Source organism: Vespula pensylvanica, chromosome 10 (assembly GCF_014466175.1).
Source record: "Vespula pensylvanica isolate Volc-1 chromosome 10, ASM1446617v1, whole genome shotgun sequence".
NCBI classification, from domain to species: Eukaryota; Metazoa; Arthropoda; class Insecta; order Hymenoptera; family Vespidae; genus Vespula; species Vespula pensylvanica.
In genome coordinates this window covers 4,796,928-4,814,043 of record NC_057694.1, presented here as the reverse complement: position 1 = coordinate 4,814,043, position 17,116 = coordinate 4,796,928, and the positions used below count along the sequence as shown (strand labels likewise).

Sequence of the window (17,116 nt, the reverse complement as noted above, 5' to 3'; positions counted from 1 at the left end):
AGAACGACGAATGAAAGGTGCACTTTACGCTATGTCCCCGTTTCCTAAGGATAGGACACACTCTCTTCTAGCTGAAAATTTATTGGCACTCGAGTTCTTCTCTCGCCACAAAGAGCTGCTTACCCAACCGTGCCATCCTCCGTTATACTATTACCCTGCTCTAATCGAATACAAATAAGACGACTTTCTCTATACCTTTCTCTTTCTTATAATTTATAATCCTAATTTTTACTTTTTTTTTTGTCGATTCTTTTATCTTCTTTTACATACGTCTACTGTTCATTTTTTGTTCCAATTTTCTTTTTTTCGTTTTCTCTCTGAGCTATTTGTTATAATACCATTTATGCAATATGGCTTCGGGCATAGGAATAATAAATCTGTCTATCCATTGTTTCTTCGCATTTCGAGAAATCTTTAACCTTTCAAGCGCCGAGAAATTTTCTCCGACAAATATCGCTCCAATTCGTAAAATCCGTTCGTCCTTGCCCTCGCGAAGCATCATCGTTACTTACATAGGTACTAAAGATCTTAGAAGAACCTGCCGAAAGGAAGAAACGAAATACCAAGGGTGGACGTTCGAGATCGAAGTCGAGTTCTCTCTCATTCTCTTCTTCTTCTTCCCGTCTCTTTCCTCTCTCTCTCTCTCTCTCTCTCTCTCTCTCCCTCTCTCTTTCTCTCATTTTAACGCCGCTCCAACAGAATGGCTTTTCGCCGCGAATCCTGGGGATTCCTGAACGCGCACAAATTGCACGCAAATTCTTCCGCGAGAGGAACGCCGCGTTACCATTTTGCTCTTTTGTCCCTCGGCCTGTCCTGTCGCGCGTGAGAGACGGACAGTCGGTCCTCCTCTTCTTTTCTGTTCCTCGTGCTTCGGCACGTACTGCGAGAAGAAGAGAAAGAGAGAAAAGACTGGCCTTCGAAACGGCTATAGGGAAAGAAAGAAAGAAAGAAAGAGTGTGAGAGAAAGAAACAGACAGACAGAGAGAGAGAGAGAGAAAGAGAGATAGAAGGAGAAAGAGACAGGCTCTGGGGCCAGTCCAAGTCGAAGTCGGCTGTCTCAGATTACATCGTGTCACCTCGGCCCGGCCGGCTCGGCACCAACGCCAGAGAGGGAGAACACACTTGTTAACATCTTGTCGCCCAAATCCCGAAAGAGCCAGTGGCCCTCCGAGATCTTTCTCCCTCCACTTTCTTCCTTCCTCCCTTTTCATTCTATCTTCCTTTCTCTCTCTTTCTCTCTCTTTCGCTCCTGCACTCTGGAAACGATCTCGAAAGCAGACATCAGGGAATACTTTGCATCGTGAATGGACTTGGCTCTACTCCTCCGAAAGAAAAAAGAGAGGGCAAATCGTGTGTCGTTACTGTGCTCGTTGAAATATTAATCGACTCGACCATGAAACCGTTATTTAACTGGCGATACCTAACTCCGCGGCACTCGTGAATTCTCTCGCGACTTATTAAAAACGTATCTCCAATCTCGAATCAGGCGTTACATGGAGAATATGAGACGCGAAGGTATCTGTAAAGATCGTGATTTTCATTAAATGTGCGCTTTGAGGGCTCGTAACGCTCGAAAAATTATTCGGACGGACAGGATTGAAAAAATTCGGCATGCTGCTGGATGACATGTAAAAATACGATCGATTTGAGAGAGAGGAAGAGAGAGAGAGAGAAAGGGTGACAGGGTAGATTCGTTAGTCGGCAGAGGGTATAATCGGTTTGCGGGACTCTCTGGTGATTGTACCTGTAGACAAGGTTCGCCATCGAAGCGTTAAAGCGGTTAAGCGCTTTCGCAAATGGGCTCAAGCACAATGGGCTCGAGTCAGCCTCTCTCCCTCTCTCCCTCTCTCCCTCTCTCCCTCTCTCTATCTTTCTGTCTCTATTTCTGTCTCTCTCTCTCTCTCTCTATCTTTCTGTCTCTATTTCTGTCTCTCTCTCTCTCTTTCCCTCTTCCTCTCTTTCGCGTTCTCCGATTCTCCTCGTTTCACTCCTCGGTCGATACGAATGTCAGCTTCCGAGGAGTACACTTTTAGACGTTTATAGTGCATTACATAATTATTTTTATTACCGGATACTCTCGATTACAATTCTATCCCAGATTAGTTTCAATGACTACACAATTGAGTATCCGTAACAAATGATTCTTATCGATAGGTCTGAACGAATAATCGACCAAAAAAGGTCTCGCCTTTTCCCTATAATTTTAACACAAATTTCAATTTAACTTATTATTATTCCGTACTTGACGATTTTCATCACGCATAGGTATATACAAATACATATCATGATAATAAAAAAATATACCTACATATTTTAACGAATGCATAAACGTACGCTCTATATAATGAACGAAATCTGTAATAAAACGAGAACGTGTGATCGAAATGATTGGGATTATCGAAGGTAATAATCGAGAAAAGTGGAAAATTAGCAGACGAGAAGTTAAAGCCGGAATGAGGCGATTATATTTGCATAGTACTCTCCCCGATATTTCGATATCAACGAATAATAATGAAACCACGATAGTACAAATAATAACTCCGATCGACGTTTAGCTGCTAGTAAAATCCTGGGCATGAAGTTTCATAAGCGAACGCTCCCGGAAAATCGCACGTTCAATATCTCTGTCTCTTTTTCTTTCTCTCTTTCTCTCTCTCTCTCTCTCTCTCTCTCTCTCTCTCTCTCTCTCTCTCTCTCTATCTTCCTACTCGTTCGAGAGAACGACGAGGGAGTCGGAGTACAATTAGAGTTTTCATGGGAATTAATAGGGCGCGGGTCCAAGCGAGACGAGTGGCTTTCGAGAGTCGTTTTCATCGTAGCCGCCGGCGGCAAACGGCGGACTCCCTCGCGTGTTAAAGCGTAAAATATCGTCCGCGAGTAGTCGCGGCTCTCGCGTCGCTCGACCGTCCACGGAGTCGTCGTGTCTGAGAGCCGCTACACAGGAGATAACGGCGGGCCTCTAGGGCACACTGAATAATGCACAATTGCGCGTCGCTCCCGCCATTGTCACGATATATCGAGCCGGCATTCGTCTACCGCGATTAAAAATCAGAAGCCTCGTCAACCTTCTCTGGTCTTCGTTCGTGAGTACGAGCTAAAGAGAGATAAAGAGAATTAAAAGGGAGAGAGAGAGAGAGAGAGAGAGAGAGAGAGAGAGAGAGAGAGAGAGAGAGAGATGAGATCGCAGACGCCATATTTGCATAATTTGCGCTGCTCTCCGATCTCTATTCAAATAAATCTTCCTGGAGTGATGAATATTTCCGGGTTTTCGAAAGGCCTCCTCCACATAACCGTTTATATTATACTTTTCTTGTTTTCTTGTTGTTAGAAAAAAAATAAAGAGAGAGAGAGAGAGAGAGAGAGAGAGAGAGAGAAAAGAAAAGGAACGATATTATGATGAAAGCGAAGATGATACTAGGTATACACGTGTACATATGTACATGGACAAAAGGCTAACGCAAAGTTACTCGATGAAGGGAACGTTCGAAGGGATCGGAAGATCCATCCGGATGATAAGTTAATGCCACGTCTGCAATGGTATTATAATACGGTATAGTACTCGTTCGACGTTTGCGTACGCGTGCGCTCTGGTAAGCGTTCTTTCGATAAGCGTAAGCGTTCTTGGTAGAGTGTGTATCTTTGGGACGGCTGATTGGACCTCGTAAAGTACGCACATGGAGACTTTAAAAAACATTCACTCGATAAAAGATTTCAAGAACGATGGCGTGTCTTTGGATTAGCTATCTCTTTCTCTTTCTCCTTTTCTCTCTCTTTCGCTTTTCGTTTCTTCGCTTTTATGGATCTCGATTGAATATAAAAAGCGCGAAGTAAAAATCTTCTATCTGTTACTTCTGAGATCGAATGGAACTCTCCTGAGTATGCGTACTTGAAAAAAGAAAAAGATAGAGAGTGGATACTCTCCATTCTCTGATTCTCGAAGAGAGAACTAGATCGATGACTCGTAAAGAGATTCGTGTTTATGTACGCGCGTGAACGCCTTGAGAGAACAAAGCGCTGCTGCACTCGCCCACGCTCGGTCCGCCTCGGCAAGACTGAAAACTGTATCATTGACTAACGACTTTCGATACCTTCTATCGTATCGAACCGCTACCGATTCGCTCGGAAGCTCGCGGTAGCTTCTCGATATATCTCGTTGCCACACAATATAATTCTTAAGTCGCAGTGTCACGTTTAACGCGGAGTCTGATCGAAGTCGAATTTAACGAAAATAACGTACCAAGAATCGATCGTGTTCAATGACGACGATGTTTGCTCTATGTACGTGTTCCGTTGAAAAAGAAAGGAAAGAAAGAATGAGCTCTCGACGTTACGTATAATATCGACTAAACAAGGCTCTCCCGTTCTAAGGAACATAGGAGAGCGTGATCTAGGTCGACCTGAATATTCAACGTAGTGTCTCTCTTTCTCTCTCGATGTCGCTAAAGAATATTTACGAATCGAATAGCAAATTAGAGTTACAGCGACTCGGGAATAATCGATTCGAGTTTAGTACATACGTTATCCTTTGGTTTCCCGGCGTACGTGTAATCGAGGCAACCGAGAAGTGAAAACAATAGGGGGCTCGGCTGCCTCCTAGGAGAGACCTTTCTCGCCCGCGTTTACAACTATTTGTTCCCTCTCGCAAGCACCCTCTCTTCCTCTTTTTCTCCTTTTCCTCCTCCTACTCTTATGGCTGGCTTCTCTGTTTCTCTTTGCTTATACGTTCGCTAGCACACAGCAAACAATAAATGTTAAAACGCATACAATTCGAACGAAACCTCTTATGCATATACGTGTCTATGTACGTTCGTGTCGAACAGTCAAGGTATACATATATCGGTATTCGACTTCGGCTTTCTAATGCGCGGAACAATGACTCGACAAAGGCGCCGATCTTCGTGGCTACCGATCAAAAGGAATCTATAATATTTCAAAAGCGAATAGCTATGAGATTTTACGGAGCTTCTCTATTTACGAAACGAACAACCAGCTTACCTAGAAATTATCGAAACGAGGACTCTCACGAAAGAACATTACAATCTTCGTATAGAAACCTATAGAGAGCGCTCGATTTCGCAATAAACGATCTTTGGACGGCGTATGGATTTTATCGGATTAAGAACGAACGGTCTATGCTATTCCGCAGCGATCGCGCGTATGTAAAGCAATAAAGCGTTTCTAATCACCGGCTTCTCAGGCCGCTATATCGGCGGCCTCGGTAATCGCGAAGATTAGTACGAGATACTGTGCGCTCTGCTGGATGATAATGATCGGCTCTTAGCTGGGACCGATTTGAACTCGGCATCGCGTACAAAGTCGCGGCTACGTTTTCCTGGTTCTCCCTTATCGAACGGCGAATCTATCCTATGCGCGGTGAACGATAGATAGAGAAGAGGAAATAATTATAGCCTCGCTCTCGTACGTTCCCGTACGATCGATCGAAACTCATCGCACGCGCTATGAAATCTATCCAGAAACTAAGTTTCTCGGTGGTCTTTTCGACAGGTCGATGGACCAGGAAATCGAAATGAGGTTAAAACGACGAGCGGACAAGCCGAGACTATGTGTTTGTATATTTTTTTTCTCTCCTTTTGTTTTCTAAAACATAAAAAAGCAAGAAGGTTAAGTTTTATCGACAGTCGACGCCGTTGGAGGCGCGTTTACGATCGCAAACGTGGGCCGCGTTTACTTAGCCAACTTATGCATCGCGGAAGGACACGTAAGAGGCACTCTATGTGCTCGAGTTTGTCGCCTAGACGACCATTATGCGCCCCGTTGTTTCGCCTCGAACTACAACATCCGATTCGGAGGGCCGACTTCCCTTCCTTTCCTCCTACACACGCCAAACTTTCATTGTCTTGGTTTCAATGGTTTTAGAATACAAAAAGAAGAAGAAAAAAAACAGATATATATATAAACAAACAAATCGAACAGTAAAACTTGGACTTTCTCCGACAACGAGGCGTTAGAAATGGATCGTAGTTGTAACTTTCTTCGTGTCGCAAACCCTTTCCGAAGTATTTCTCCACTACCGGCTAATATATTCAAATGAGATTTCGTCTAAATAAAAGGTATAGGCAGCCGACTAAACAGCACGCTGGTAATTAGTTTGAAGGAGACGTTATGGCTCGCTTTCTCTTTCCTTTTCTGTCTCGTCTTTCGATGCTTTGCGAGAAGCGGTAGTCCTTTCTCCCTAAGCGTCTAATACGCGTTGATGTTCGCGCTCGTCGCATTTATGAGCTAGCAGCATTAGCATAACGTTTGCTCGCACGCGAGCCGCCCTTTCACCATCTTTCTCTCTCTGTCTCTGTCTTTTCTACTTAGACCGATATGTTCTTCCTAGACCGATTACTGCTTCCTCTTTGACATTGCGCCGAGCACGCATCCTGTCCAATAGCAAAGTTTCCTCCTTCTCTAACCCTCTCGGTAATTCGATATATCGAGAGGCTGGGGGTGAGAGAGACGATATCCTTGCCCCATCTCACCTCCCTTTCTTCCTACCTATTAAACGACCCTAGGGACTTTTTGCCTTCCTCGAACGAACACCCTTTCCTCTTCCCTTCTTCTTCTTTATTCTTCTTATTTTTTTCTTGTTATTCATCTTTTTCCTTTCCTTGACAGTAGCGAAACCGGTAGATTAGGTTTTAGTAAAACGAGAGACGAATTTTGTGGATAAGGTGTCTCTTGCTATGATGAGACTACCACCTCGACAACACCCGATATCTTATCCTCCAACACCCCGTATTACGCGCGAGATCACCCACGCGAAGCTTCTCCCCTTCTCTATACATTGTCGATGTCGACATTACTTAGTTTTTAAACGTCCTAGGGAAAAAAAAAATGTTCAGATATCAGATACGTGAAATCAAACGAAATCTATTTGGTTTTAGTTCGAGAACGATCACGTTATTGTTTTTTCTTATACTCGTCGCATTTACTAATTATGTCCAAATTTGCTAGGTATACGAAAATACATAGGTACGTTCTATTAATACGATAATATCATAAAAAAAGAAGAGGAAAGAGAAAGACAGACAGATCCGAATCGAATCTTTCTAATATCTCCCAAATTTAACGATACTTCAAAATCGATTTTTTCTCTGTTCGATAATATTGTAATTGCTCAGGAATTTCGTCGGAAGATGAAGCTGCTGTATAAATAGTTGGCAAATTAAATATAGAGTTAGAAAATTAAAAAAAAAAAAAATGCTCGTGGATTTACTCCTCGCCTTCTCTCTATCACTCTTTAGTTCGTTCTTTTTCTCAGGGGTTAAATCGCAAAAAAAAAGTACAGCCTAATCCGCTTGGTCTGACGTGTAAAATAATATCTGCCTTCGACGTGCGCCATCTTCCTTGCCCTCCTCCTTTTTACGCGAAAAATAGATGACGCGCCATTTGAAAAACGACACCGATGACACGAAGACCGACCGAAGCTGGCGGTTCGTGTCGGCACGATAAAATCTCGGTTTTCTCTGAAGTCTCCCGGTACCTGCTACAATATAAAACAGGACTCGAAAAGGAAAAGAAAAAAGAGAAGAAGGGAGAAAGAAGATGACCACTATGGCGGTAGATCCTAAGAAGAGCAAAGGTAGTGACAGGGCGAAAGTAAGCAGAAAGGGGGATGAGACGTCCACGTTGCATCGTTCGCGTATTTTTACAAAGATATAAGAAAGACGAAAGCAGTGGGAAATGAGGGAATGAATCTCACGAAGCCTCGACCCAGATATCGCTTCGTTTCTGAAACAACCCTCGAGTGCCATTTCCGTGCGATCTATTACGTCACGACCGTTTTCACCAGTCATCCAGTTCTTTGTGATGAGTTAGCCTCTCAAAGCTCTTTACGTTTTTAAATTATATACCCAACGCTGCGATGTTCCAGATGCTATGCCTTTTAAACTCTGTTCCTTTTTTTCTTTAGACTCGTTGGAGCTTTAAATAACCCGATAAAGCAGGATCGTCGATAAAAAAAGAATTTTACTTCGAATACGACGAAAGAAGGAGTGTCCTTTCGTGTTCGTATACCGTAAAAGAATTTTTTAAATAGTGACGAAAAGTTTAGTCAGCATCGATTTATCTCGAAGTTTCCCTTTCCTTACATATTTAGTCTATCGCAGGACGAACGGATATGTTACTTTTAAGTACCGGTTGAGATCGCCAACGAGATAACAAATCGTGCAGGTAACGAAAATGAAACCTTTCCGACATCTCTCCGACAGTCGTCGTAGATTCGCTCTGTTTGTTTCTGGTCTTCCCTTCGAAGATGTATATTTCCGTGGGTGTGTCCTTCTTTGAACCCTTCAAACTTCCGCCGACCAAAGAAACTCCTCTTCTCTTGCTCATCGTTGTGGTCTCATATTTCGAGACATCTCTCGATGGGACTAATTAAGTCAAACTCCTAAGACGTTTAATTACTACCGTCCGACCACTTCAAGTTTCTCTCCCACACAACCTTTACATTCGAAAAGTAGAAAGAAAAATATCTCAACGATCACGGCAAAGTTCTGACGAGAGAAAATTTCGGCAAAATTTCAAGACTTCCTTCAAGATAAACTACGAAGAATTTTACACCTTTCATTTGACGATTATCCAAGTTCATTATATTGGATTTCTCCTAAGAAGATAATAAGAGAATATTCTCCTTATTTCAAAAGGGATTGATCAACTTACGGAAGCGTCGAGCACTCGATAATCTCATCGCCCTTACGTGCTTTTTCTGGGTTCTTCTCTAACGTCTTCCCAGCTAATCACCGAAGGAACTTTACCTCCTCTCTCTTACACACTTCCTTTTAAATTCTCATCGACCATTTGCACGTTTCACCGAAGCGTCTTTATTCGCCGCTCAGCGTTGAGAAGGAAACGATAATCACGAAGGAGAGACGGCGAGCACGAGCTGCCTCCTGCGAGTACGAGTGAGAAAGAAGAAGAGAGGAGACAGAGGGAAGAAAGAGAGAGAGAGAGAGAGGAACAGAAAAAGAAAGAGAGAGAAGAACGGGCCGTCTTTAGGCTACCCAAGAGACAAGACGCGGTGCCTCGCTCATTAAGACGTTTAACGCCCGCCATATAATCGATTATTTATAGAGATATTCAAATCCACAGTGGTGGCGATGGTGGTAGTGGTGGTGACGTTGGAAGTACCTGCACGGGGTCCGGACTGCACGGTGAGACGCACGGATATGAAGACGTCCATCGGCTTTAGTGCCAATTTTTCGAGCTCCTCCGAGAAACTTAGTAGAGACGATCTCTCCTTCGCGCGTGCTCGTACATGGATGCAAGAGTCTGTATTGGAGAACGCGCGAATTGTACTTTTTCGAATGGACACCCGCTGATCGTCAGGTTACACCGAAGTCCGAACACCGTCCAGGAGGTCCGTCTAAAGGACGTTTCGTAATTTCGCGTTAACGTCGTTTTATCATCCTTATTAAACGGATCTACTGAACGCGTTGCTTCGAACGGCACCTTTTACATTATAATAAAAACAGAGACAGAAATATAGAAAAACTCGGGTATCTGTGTACACGCGTACAGTTTATATTTTGATGTCTTCCACGACCGGTTGAATGAAGAGAAAAGAAAGAAAAAAAAAGGAAAGGAAAAAAACGAGTTTCGTTAGTTATCACCTCTCGAGTGCGTTCCTCTTGGCAAGTTACGCGGCTAAACGTCCGTTCTTTACCGAGTTGTCAGAAATAACCAAGACAATTTTGAAGGTTCTATCTTCGAGATTCTCTTAAAAAATATTTTCGAAATGATAATTAATTAATAGATATACGAGCGAGCCTTTGTTATCAATTTATTCGACCGGTCCACCTTTTCCCTTCTTCTCTTCTTCTTCTTCCTCCTACTTCTTCACTTTCGTCTTTATTATGGCACCCGTGCGCACGCTAATGACCACCTATAGAGCCAAGAGAATATCGTTCCTCGTGGGAGTTACGACCTTCTCTTCGTACAACCGTTAGCGATTGTGCGAAACGACGAGCTTGTTAATTCGCGCGTTTGGAATCTCGCGTTCTCGTCTCTCCGCAGGCCGCACTAAGAAGACGTAGGAAGCACGTTGGAATACGAAATCGATTTACGATATCGGCTCGAAACTTTTATACGATCCTTATCGAAACCCTGTAACCTATACGTTTTATTAATTCTCCTTGTATATATTTCGACTCTCTCTCTCTCTCTCTCTCTCTCTCTCTCTCTCTCTCTCTCTCTCTTTTCCTTCTTTCTCCGACGATGATTTACGATTTTTTGGATAACTCGAATCATACTCCAACAGCAAACTCAACTGACTTCTATAGAGGAAAGAGAAACGCTACACAGGATGAAATACGTCGACGATCGTTCGAGTTAGAAATTTATATCGTTCTTCGGCAGTTTCAAGGTACGTGTTACTTGAAAACCATCGGCCGGTTTTAATTCAAGCTTGGCGTAGGACGTGTTACGCGTTAAATCGAGAAAGACGGTGCTGTTCTATTATACGCGTTTCGAGGGAGAGCATCGGCATAGCGATATCGTCGCAAGAAGGAGAATCGCTCTTCGTTGATATCTAATTTCTTGCATCGACGCGGAACGCTCACGAGGATCGCTATAAATCGCAAAAGAAATTGATTTTCGTGTTGAACTTACCAGAGGAAAGCCCGTGTATGGAGGATTTATAGAATGGCAGAACGAACGCTCGCAATCCTTCGTTCCTTCCTAGCCATTCCGTTTCTTCCTTTACGATCCTCTTCTTCTCTTCTGCCTTCTTCTCTCCTTTTGTAGGCTCGTTAACGATCACCAAGATCCATGGAAATGGCCAATCACGAAGAAGGGCTTATACCATGAGCCCTTCAGGATTGTTAGTAATTATATCTAAACGATCGGTCGTACCGATAGAGACCAAACTTGCTCTTCGTTTCCCACAAGAACACCGAAACTAAGAGAGATATCCAAATGGATTCGAACCGACGCGTTATGTTATCGTCGATCGCAACTCGTACTATCGTGGCCTCTGGACCGCGAAAGAAACGCTTAGAGAAAGGGAGATCGCCGTTACTCCTATAGCCGATGAAAAACGTTGCTCCGATGATCTCCCAAAGATTTCGTTATTGATGATACTCAACGATATTTTCAAATAATGCTACAGAGAATTATTAATTAAAGTAAACTTAATAACTAATAAAGTGATCGAATGCGACGATGATCTCTCGAAGATAATACTTGACGAATATTGAACGATGGGTTTCTTCGGAAAGCTGTTGAAATGATGCTAGAGAAAATTATTAATTAATAGAAAATTAATTATTCGTAAATAAAGCGAAGTCGTCGAATATGCTTCGATGATTCTCCAAAGATCCTGTTGTTGAATTTTTCCAGTAGATGTGTTGAAATAACGCTAAAGAATATGATTAGTTTACGAAAGAGTAAATATTACAAATTCTTGTAGACGGAGCTAAATTTCCGGTGATAAATATGCGAGTAATATCTATAAGGTAGATTAAAATACGGCACAGATCGGTACGACGATGTTTAAAAGAGCACGGTCGATGGATGACTAATGGGTAGCTATTACAACAGAGGTCATGTAGATTGAAACTAGAGAGGTACACGTATGTATACAAAATATAAGCTTTCTGTATCTGTCCTTCCAGGAAGTAATGATATCATCACCGATATCAATAAACACATTATACGTTTCTATATACATACTATACGTTTCGTATTGTTTACATCGATCAATATGATTTATTTTCGTTGTTCTGTTGTTCTTCTACGCACATTGTAAAATTCATTCCTATAGACGACGTTCACGCGAAAGTCTACTTTTCTGTCGGCGATAATTTCTAATTCGACGAAGAGAGAATAAATTTGGAAGTGGTGAATTCACATGTCGACGTTGGTAGACAGTGACGACGATTAAATATGAAATACTTTCACGTAGCAGCCTGCTGAATACTTTACGTCGTCGTCTCGGTTGACGAGTGGAGCTTACTCGACGAGCGTTCGCTCGTGAACGATTCAATATGAGCGTCGTCATTAAGATGATAATCGAGTTCGATCACGCTTTCATGTATGGCCAAGTTTACGGGCGATCGCGTGGCCTCATTCACGTGCATTATCTCTGTGCGGCACGCCTAATCAAAATTAAACGATATCATTGCTATATCCCATGGATAATAATCGAGGGACATACATCGTGATATTGATGCACCATAAAATTTATTGGAATAGATATTGGTACTTATATGTAAGTATAATTATTTTTACATAAAGCTTTTGTGATCTTGTTCGAAGGATTATTATTCTCAAAAATATCTCCTCGCATATTTATTCCGTCCGTAAAAAAAGGTAATAAAAAGTTATAAGCCCTTTTGAAGTTTTAAACGCTAAGACAAATAGAAAATAATATCGCAAGAGACGTGGTTTAAATAAAGTTAGTCTAAAGAAATACATTGTACTCTTTGTAAACATCGTAAGGATCGTTTCGATAACATTAACAATACGGCTCAAAAAAAACATAAATAACTTACGAGGAGAGAGAAAGGGAAGGGCGAATCTAACGCGTATAATGGCGTGAGGACATAGCTATGTACGCATTAACTTTATATATACGCGAGGCACAGAGACAGGACGTTCTTCTCGAAACTCTTAACGACGTCCATCGTTAACTCTTTCTATCTACGCCTCTTTCTCTTTTTCAATCGTGCGTATATACATATATATCTCCTACTTACATAAATGTTCACGCTTCTCGTATGTGCAAGCATTCTTTCATCTTCGCTCGACCATGAAAAAAATAATATCTCTCGATATATCTCGAGAGTATCTATTTCTTTCGATAGGTTCTTTAGATAGATATTCATTTTGCAAATTTTGACGACGCGCACGTCTCTTGTGAATTTCAAGCTAAGCGTTCTCAATATCACCGGCGAGTCGATACGTCGTAACTCGTAAACCAGCTGTTTTCAAAGCTCGCGTATAAAAGATGATACACCGATTTATTCTTGCTCGAATACTTACGACGTTCTCCTTCGCTCTTATATTTGCATAGAAACCATCCGCGAACGGAATATTACGATCGTTTTTCGAGTACGCGAAGAGAACGCATATTCTTCTGTGCCGAACGACAACGACTAACTCGTCTTCTTCCGATCAAACCTACGAAGATTCAAAGTTTTTCAACCGAAATCAGTATCGATTCCGAATAACATATATAATATATACAGATGTATGTAGGTACTTAGGTACACACGTCGTCTTTCATCTTCGACCGTACGACCATGCTCGAGCAATATTTTATATCGAACGATCTTAAAGAAATTTACCATTTTTCTCGGACGATTCGATATGAAATTTCGTTCTCTTTCCACTTTCTCTCTCTCCCTTCTCTCCTCTCAACTTCTTTATTCATCCTTCTTTCAAGGACGATCGAGAATAAGAAGGAGATCTTATAAGAAGGCAGAAAATCGCCGGAGGTGAAGAGAGACGAATAAAACGCAGGAGTCTTCGACGATGATCAGATTTATGGGAATTCTATGGCGGTGCGCGCACCAATCTTGTACCAACTCGAAACAGGAAGATCTCGAACATGCGATGACGATTAATTACGGGTTACGCGTACGTCCGTAGGTATCTACATCGAGCGATCCCCGCGGCTTCGCTGCCCTGTTTGCCGCGATTACGCGCTTCGTCGCGCTGTAACTCGAGAAGGGAAGACAAATGGGATCGGTAAGTGGCGTTGACCGGTATTACGAATGTCTTCTCTTCCTCTCTTCGCTATCTCTAAACGAGACGATTATATTCTATTAAATTACTTCGTAGTCGCTGAGAAATCAACTTTCTATATTCCTTTTCACTCTCCCTTTCTTTTTCCGTTTCTCTCTCTTTTATCTTTCTTGACACGTGCTACGAAAAAAAATCTCTCGGAAGATTTTACGGCGAAGTTCTCGAAGCTCTCTGAATTATCAAGCAAAATGTTCTTTTCATCGTTAACTAATTTAATGAATGAAACGAGATAATTACCATGTCCATTTCTCTCTTCCTCTCCATTGCTGGAATGAAACGTTAGCGTGTTCTGCTCGTTAACAGAAAGCCGAAAGAGAAAGGGAGAGAGAGAGAGAGAGAGAGAAATCCAGTACGATAAACGGTGCGTATGTGGGTGTCGCAGTGCCGACGCATAAATCGCACAGATGCATAATCAACGCGGACGTTTCGGACGTGGCCGGATAAGCATCGATCCGCGACTGCAATACCCCATGCTTGGAAAGTCAATTACGCTGGATCACCTGCCAATTTGGTTTATCGCGCTTCTGCAAGAGAGAGAGAGGGAGAGAGAGAGAGAGAGAGAGAGAACCGAAATCACGAGGTTTCTCAATCGCCGTTATTTCGTTAACGAGCGTGCCGAGAGTATTAATCGTTAAACGCGCCGAGCGAAAAAATTTGCTCCTCTAGTGAATCTCAAAGGAGATAAGGAAACGCGCAAATATCATCGAGTACGATCTCGAGCGGAACGAACCGTTCACGTTCGTCGCTCGGTGAACGCTCGTCTCCGCGGCTTTGACGGGCAAGTGAAAGCATGAGAAACGGGCAAATTATGCACCCGTTTACCATAACTCATAGTAGAAGCTGCCGCTCGGACGTTTGCTCTCGAGGATTAGTAGAGGCGTTTCTCTCTATGAGAGAACGAACTCGACGTTCGTTCGTTCGTTCGTTCGTTCGTTCAGGTAATGTGCCTACGAATGTTATTCACGTACGTGTTTAGAAATTCAAGAAACCATGCCGGAAGACACACGACACGGTTACACTTATGTTAGTCGATTTGGGACAAATCGAGCGTCACGAATCCCTCGCGTTTTTCTTTTTATTTGTCCTCCTCTCCTTTTTTCTTTCCTTCTCTTCGAAACTCTTCGTTTTCATTGTATTTTTGAGGTTGCCTAGAACGAATTTCTAAGGACTTTGAGGACCAAGGACTTTTTCGAATTAAGCGCTCGGAGACAAGAGGATTTTCTTTTCTTCCAAGTCAAAGGAGAGAGGGATTACACGCCGTGCGTCGGTATACGTCATATGCACGAGAATGGATAAAAGGGAACCTAAAGACACCTGTTCCTTTTTCTCGTCTCTGCTTTCTTTTACGCTTTTGACGACGCAACGAAGGCACGAAAAACTCGATTCTCGTGTCTTTGCATTACTCTTATGTTCTTTCTCTCTTTCTCCTTAGCGAGAAAGAAAAAGGAAGAAGATGTAAAGAACGATTCATCGTTCGACAATCGCATAGCTTTCGAGACCACTTACTGCGACGCAAGAACCACTCGCTTTTTGAATATTCTTTGCAAGATTATATTCCGATTTCAAGCTAGCACGCTCGGTGGCAATAAAATTATTCGACGCGAATGCGATGTTATCCAGCGAGAATCCGATCGCTCGCACGACTTCGTAATTATTTTTAACGAACATGGAGATGTAAGAGGTCGCAAGAAGCACCGGTTATAGCAACCGCTCGACGATGTAAACGTCACGTATTCGCGGTGGAATGTTTTTGCCGGCGGTCCAGGCGCGCGCTTACAAAGCATCGTAAAGACGAAGGACATCCATTTTAATAAACGAATTAGTTGGACGAGAGACGGAGACACGGAGGAAAGAGATAAAGCCAGAGAGAAAGAGAGAAAGAGGTAGAAAGAGAATCCTTTAAGCGACTGGTGCTCGCGTGCCAGAAGGGTTTCGCTTTTTGTCGTGGCCGTTTAAAAGTCCCTGCAAAAAGGCCAACGTCTCGTGACGAACAGAAAGAGAAAAATGAGAGAAGGAAAGTCGGAGGACAACTCTTCTCGCGACTTACGCGTTGGGAAGAATCCGAATGAATATTCTTCTTTAAGAATAAAGTACGTCTCTGATCGTTGGGAAAAACTTACGTTCACGGCATAACTCTCTCTCTCTCTCTCTTTCTCTCTTTTTCTCTTTCTCTCATTGTCTCGTGACATCAACAATAGCTTGTCCTTCCAACAATCAACGAAATGTGTGTTGACGCATCGTTATCGAAAGAAATACATGTAGATACATAAATAGTAAACATTCGTATGGCGATGACTTGAATGCTTCAAAGACGAGTCAAGGACGCTTCAAAACATTCGGGAAACTTAATAAAGGAAAGAAGAAAGGAAAGAGAAGGAAGAGAAATCGACGAAAGGAACGAAGCTTTTTAGTTTATACTTTTATCCTAACAAAGTAATATAACGAACATGGCAGGAGGTGCCGATCGGTCGAGCGTAGCCGAGAGGAATCCGGAGAACGTTGTCGCGGCGGGTTCTCGCCTTCTGCCGGACGAGTTCATCGGCGACATTCTGGCCGGGTCGTGTGAAACGGGAAACGGAAACGCCCTTGCTCCACCGGAATGTCTGCCTCTTTCTCTTTCATTATGCTCGCGCGTGGATATTAGCTCAACGGGGTTCCAACCGAGTAAGAACAGCCACGCTCGCGCGAAAAGGGTTAAAAGTTGTTTCAGTTTACTCGCCTCTCTCTCTCTCTCTCTCTCTTTCTCTCTCTCGTGATGCTCTCGCGATGCTCTCGTTTCCTTTTTTCCCTCTATCCTCATTTTTTCCCTTCTTTTTCCTTTATAAAACTCTACGTCTTACGTTGACTTACCCTTCGAATATTCATAAATTCTAATCAACGTTATCTCCTCCATTATTAATTTGCAAATTCGAGGAAAACACTGACTTTAGCCCTGAAAGTTGACGCCCATGCACGACGAAAGCCACCGTTCTTCTTCGTCCTACTTCTTCTCTTTTTTTCCTTCTTCTTCTTCTTCTTTTTTTTCTTTTTTCTTTCTTTTTCTTTTTTTTTCGTTCCCTCGGGAAGGCAAGCCTGCGACTAATTGGCAGGCCGGCGTCTAAACGTCCACCCGGTTAAGCGTGAACCTGTTTCGCGCGAACGACCGAGACCGTTCTTGTTTTCGTCATCATCCTCGTCGTTCTTGGACACACTTCGACTCGACGGTACGTCCACGCAAGTATCTATATACTTTCACTTCGTTATTCTCTTCCTATTTCTCCATTGACCGTCTTCACCCACACGTATTCTAGAAAATTCGTAAGCACCGGAATTTCGACGAAATCGAAGATATCGATTCGTATTGTCTAAAAGCGAAATTCGTGGT

General features: G+C 42.7%; 1 protein-coding gene and 1 long non-coding RNA gene across 3 annotated transcripts in view; one reads left to right on the top strand and one right to left on the bottom strand.

The window, feature by feature from the left end:
• LOC122632413 overlaps positions 1-11,329 on the bottom strand; it is a 72,479-nt gene extending 61,150 nt beyond the window's left edge. For both annotated transcript variants that reach the window (XR_006327868.1, XR_006327867.1), the window contains exon 1: positions 10,615-11,329. This is a non-coding gene — a long non-coding RNA (uncharacterized LOC122632413). The remainder of the gene's footprint in view (positions 1-10,614) is intronic.
• LOC122632408 (ephrin-A5) overlaps positions 1-17,116 on the top strand; it is a 649,201-nt gene that overhangs the window by 425,532 nt on the left and 206,553 nt on the right. The gene's annotated exons all lie outside the window — the stretch shown is intronic.